Source organism: Oryctolagus cuniculus, chromosome 2, assembly GCF_964237555.1.
Source record: "Oryctolagus cuniculus chromosome 2, mOryCun1.1, whole genome shotgun sequence".
Taxonomy (NCBI): Eukaryota; Metazoa; Chordata; class Mammalia; order Lagomorpha; family Leporidae; genus Oryctolagus; species Oryctolagus cuniculus.
Genome location: NC_091433.1, coordinates 11,143,351 through 11,149,350, shown reverse-complemented (window position 1 = coordinate 11,149,350; position 6,000 = coordinate 11,143,351).

Sequence of the window (6,000 nt, the reverse complement as noted above, 5' to 3'; positions counted from 1 at the left end):
GTGATATCCATTTTTATGATGGGTCTTCCAAAAGTTCATGGAAATGAGTATTAGAAAGAACTGCTTGAATTTCAGATTTTTTAATACTAAAACAAACCTTTCCATTTTTCCATAACCTTTGTAAAAGCTCCCTCATATACATCAAGCATTCACTATGACATGATCACTGTGACACATTAAGTTTGCTTCTCATAAGGTCTCCGTTGCTCTCACCAGGCCCCACATCCCTGTACGGTGAGGATTTTCGTTTCCAAGGATAACCCAAAGCACTCGACAGCTTACAATGGTGAGTCATCCAGAGCTTGGAAGAGAGGACGGGAGAGAAATCTGGATCCACCACGCTCGGTAGCTGCTGGCCCTCAGTGCATGTACAGCGCAGGGTAGTCTGGGGTCCGTCACACAGCATTTCTACCCACCCTTCAAACTGAAACCACCGTAGCGCTCACAGCATGTTTAAAAGGCGGACCACAGTCTCAGTGCACGCTGCTCCGAGTGTGGCAGGCTGCTAGGCCATCCAGCCCAAAGCCCAACTCCCCCGTTGGGGAGCCCTTGCTGCCCCTGCTCCGTGGTTCCCCAGACACAACTCTCACTGCATCGTGGTGCTCCTCTTCTATGCTAGTGTTTGTTTCCTTCCTCTGCCCCTCACAATCTCTCAAACACTGTGCCCAAGGGCCATGTCTTGCCTCTTAAATTGCCAAGTCTTTTAGAGAGAGTGTGGACTAATGGACCTCAAGACCTCGGTTCGGTTGTGGCTCTTTCTTGAGCCAGTAACACAAGCTCGCTAAGCCTCCTCGCCCCTCTGAGAAACAGGGATGGGATTGCACCTGACTTACTAGTGGATACGACGACCAGGATGAAGCTGGGCACAGGGCAAGGCTCAGTAAGTTAGCCAGCAGAGCCTGCTATTGTTGAAGGGGTAGAAAATCTGAATGGAGTCATTACTGTTAAGAAAAATGAAGCTAATTTAAACATTTTCTCCTAAAAAAAAGTCCTAGACCCACTGGTTTCCCTGGTGAATTTTACCAATTTAAAGAACTAAAATTGATCTTTCTCAAAGTTTTCCAAAAATGGAGAAGGAAGGAACAATTCCGTTTATTTATGAGGTCATCGTTGCTCTGATACTAAGGCCAGGCAGGCACCAGAAACGTGGTGGCTGGTGTCCCTTGTGAGTACTATGCAAAACCCTCAGCACCACACTAGCAAACTTAATTCAACAGCAAGTTAAAGAATAATGCCTCGTGACCAGCGGGATTTATTCTTAGAATGAAGGGATGGTTCAGTAGGTGGAAATCCATCAACATAATGCAGCCCTTTAACTGCAAAGAAAGCATTAAAATTCAGCACATTTCATAACTTAAAAACACTCAGCTAAGAATAGAAGCCATGTATGAAAAGCTCCACAGAGAACACATACTCACCAATGAAAGGCACATGTTTTCGCTCATGTCAAGGACAAAACACGGCAAAGATGCCCCACATTCAGCAAAGTAACAATATGCCAGTGGACACATACAAGCAGCTGCATTTCCACACACTAACTATGCACAATCTGAAAAGGAAATTAAGAAAATAATTGCAATGCAAGAATAAAAGCTTACGAATGAATTCTGTGCCCAAGGTGTTGAAAGACTAGTAGAATGAAAACCACGTAACAATGAAGGGGAAAAAATATAGAGGACTTAAATGAATGGAAAGATATCTCATTTATGGGAAGGAAGATTAATACTGTTGAGATGTCAATACCACTGTAAGCAAAGTACAGATTGAAAGCAATTCCTATCAATATCTCTTAAAGCAATAGAAAAAATTATTCTAAAATTCTTTCCAAACTTCAAGGACCTCCAAATAATTAAAAAAAAACTTGAAAAAAAAGTTCAAAACTGGATGAACCATACTTTCTGACTGCAAAACTTCCTACAGAGCTGTGCTAATCAAAATAGTGATCTACTGGCATAAAACTCAATGTATAGACAACTGTATTAGAATAGAACCCAGAAAATAAACTCTCACACATATGACACATGATTTTCAACAAGGGTGCTAAGACCATTCAATCAGGAAGGGACACTCTTTCTAATAAATGGAGCTGAAAAACTAGATAGTCTCATTTGGGCCCTTCCCTAATACTACAGCCATTTTCACAGAATGGCAACTCAATGAGTGTCAGGAGTCAAAGGCCACCAGGTGGCGAGATAGGACCAATGTACTGTATTGGTCAGAGAAGGGCCTATTCTCTAAAACTCACCTTTCCCAACTGCTAACGTGTACCACAGTCCTGGCAGGCCATTTCTACCTCATGGCATACAGAGAGAAGCCCAATACTGAACCCATCGTTGTCAGTGACAAAATTGTGTCCATCCAATCCAATACTAAATTGAGATGGTGGCGCTGGCCAGTAGGGTTGTACAGGCCCAATAAGCCACATTGTTCCATTCAGTCTCATCTGGGTATAAATTCTTCCCGAGGGTGTGCAGAAACCAAAAGTGTCACATCAAGCTGCGCAAGCAGCCTTTCAGAACTGCGGCCTCAGAAAGGACCGTCTCTAATTAGCCGTCCCCCACCAAGTAGGTTGTTAGTCACAGCCCAAAAGTAGGTAAGGTTAGGCGTGCCTGGTCCTTGGGAGCACTGTCTGGGGCAAAAGCAATGGCTTTCTAGTAAGCTCCTATGGCTACAGGCTTCTCGTGTTGTAGTTCAGAAGACTTGTCACTGGAGCTAGGTGGGTGTTTACCACCCAGGTGGACACCATCAGGTTTCAGTGGGGCTGAGTTTCCAGTGGACCAAGTCCAAGTATCTTAAGGGACATCCTAGGAGTTGCCTCCATGTAATCCGAGGATGCCCTGTGAGTAATCAAGGGAAGGACACTAGACCCCTAAAGATGTAGCTTCAACCTTCTTGTGTAATGAAAACGAGCCTGGGGAACCAGACTCACCTCTAGAATGTTCCATCTTCACATACTATGAACAGTCTATTTGCCTGTCCAATGCTGTTCTTAGCATCTGAGGGGACCCTTACAGGAAGGGGTTTTCTGGGTACGGTGGTATCTGGTAGTGTTCTCTAAGAACCTGGTCTCCACAAGTCCTTGGAGATCAACATCTCAGAGGGTGACTCAGGACAGAGGCTTCCTCTCCTTGCCAGAGGCTCCATCCAGTAGAGTTATCAGCTGCACAAACCTGAAGCTCACAAGGTCCTTGGGGTTATGAGCTCAAGGGTAGGGTTGCTGAGACACCTGTTGGAACCTGGGGCTAATTTTCTGGTTAGCGTGTCCTTAGATCTCAAAACAATACTTGAGTGAGGCATATCTTATCTCTTATCCCCAGTTAGTCCAATTAAGTTCTGGACTTGCAGTTTTGGTGGGGATGCCTGTGGGATGAGTAACTTTGTTTTTAGTGCCTCAAGCCTCAATCTTTAGTTCCCAGCCCACATGCTTACAAGACTTACATGGATGACTGTTCTCTATCTTCTCAGGACAAACAAGCACTTTCACACGGGCAGAATTACTACGTGGATATTGCCCTTTTTTTAATAAGCAGAGTCTCATCAATGGAGTAGAACCCCTTATATTCTGAAAGAAGATTCGACCCACGCTTGACCCAGCCCTTCACGGCAAACTGTAGGAGAAATCAGGGCTGCTGTGACAGGCCAGGAGCAGGTTTTGGAGTTTCAGGGGACCATGTACAGCAAAAGGCCTTCAAACACTTGACATCAAAGTTCCAAGCATCAGAAAGATGGAGAACAAGGCTCTAGCCTTGTTCACAACAATGGACTGATACTTTATCCAGTCCACAAATTCTGGCTGATGCTAAAGAGGCAACAACTCAATTTAACTGGCAATAATCTACTATGGATTAAACACATTCCACTTGGACTTCATGTGAAGCAGAAATAAGATTCTAGTATGTTAAGTCCCCAAGATTTGAGGCTATTTTATTTAGTTTATATAGCAACTGGCATTACTCAACTCTGCTATTCTGTAGAACTCAACATGTGACACATAACCTGTCTGCGTTTGCTAAGGTAGTCGGTAAATATTTGTCAAATTAATTGAACGGATAAATTTAAGTGTATAGCATTAACCTGCATGATTTCTAATACATCTTCATCTTACACTCAGTAATCCAAAATTTCTTTGAGCTTTGGGCCAATATAGGCATTAGACCAATTATTGCCCTTTTTAACAGCCATCACACTCTCCAATGAAAGGACTTGAGAAATTCCAGAGATGCCCTATTACGGTCGGGGTGTAACTGCAGCGAATAGAATGGTTAAGGGAAGCATGAGCATGAAAAGTCATTTGCAGTGTGTAAGCTGCCAATATATTCAGATCTGTGCACCCCCAATCAGCATCACACAACCTTTAAAGGGTGCTCTTCCCCTGTGCAGCCCAAGCTTGCGGCCATCCCAGAGACATACAAGAAGTCTTGCGGCTGTTCCTGCAGTAATGTATCTTTTGTGTTCCCCTAAAGCCATTATATTTCTACCAATGCCTTAGAAGTTCGAGTAGGAAAGGACTCGGGCCCTTTTAAATGACAGCAAGCCGCCCCTCTCGGGCCAGGAATTGCTCACTGCAGCACACCCCCAGGAGGCGCCTCTCCCCTCCCATCTCCCCTCCCTGGCTCAGCACCTGGGAGCTGACATCTCTCCAAGATGTTTCGCATGCAGCGTTCTGCCAGGAAGCTTTCTCCCCAGAAGCCCGCACTCAGCTGACTGAACTATCAGTCACTTTTCATCTTTCGGTATCAAAGCAAGGACTAAAATTGCCCCTGGAACAGGAGGTCTTTGTGCAACTTCAGTAGCTGCAAGAAATGACTTCAGAGAGGTCTCTTGAGTCAGTTTCTTATCTTCAATCCAGGTATAAATAACTGCCACCGGTATAGAGTGCTGTAAAGCCGCCACCTGCAGTGTGGGCATCCTATGTGGGCACTGGTTCAAGTCCCAGCTGCTCCACTTCTGATCCAGCTCTCTGCTATGGCCTGGGAAAGTAGTGGAAGATGGTCTAGTTCCTTGGGCCCCTATACCCACGTGGGAGACCTGGAGGGGGCTCCTGGCTCCTGGCTTAGGATTGGCGAAGCTCTGGCTGTTTGGAGAGTGAACCAGTGGATGGAGGACCTCTCTCTCTTGCCTCTCATTCTCTCTGTGTAACCCTGACTTTCAAATAATTAAATAAATCTTAAAGAAAAAAAAAAGAGCTAATGTAATAATAGATGTGAAAGGCTTCCACAATGACACCATGGGGTGCAGGTGTGTAATGTGATGATCAAACAGGTAGAAAATAGACCGGCATAATCAAAGGGGAAGGAAACACCTGTTTGTACCCAGACTTGTCTTCCAGGATAAAGTCACCAATGCCTCTGAAAACTGGAAGAATGAGTCTTGCCATCACTGTAGGGAAGGTCTTCCTACACCAGCCTGGACACAACTGCTAAATATGAAAATTTATCATAACATTTGGTTTCTGCAACCATGGAGAAAATTAGACTGGAAAAACAAAGCCTACATGCAGAGAAACACTGAGAGGAGAAACGAGCACAGAGCACACCGGAGACGCTGACGTCCAAGACTCTGAATGCCCCTGCTCAACCCTCCCCTTCCATGAGTTACGAATGGCGTCCCACTGTGCTGGTGTTGATTTGAGCTTTGTTTCTATTTCAGCAACCGAGATGAATAAAAGTACAGTTGTATTTTTTTTTTAGATTTTTAAAATTTTATTTATTTGAAAAACAGAGTTAGAGAGAGGTAGAAAGAGAGAGGTCTTCCATCCGCTGGTTCACTCCCCAGATGGCCGCAACTGCTGGGGCTGTGCCGATCCAAAGCCAGGAGCCAGGAACTTCTTCTGGGTCTCCCATGTGGGTGCAGGGGCCCAAGGACTTGGGCCATCTTCTACTGCTATCCCAGGCCACAGCAGAGAGCTGGATTGGAAGAGGAGCAGCCAGGACTTGAACCGGCGCCCATATGGGATGCTGGTACTGCAAGCCAGGGCTTTAACCTGCTGCACCACAGCGC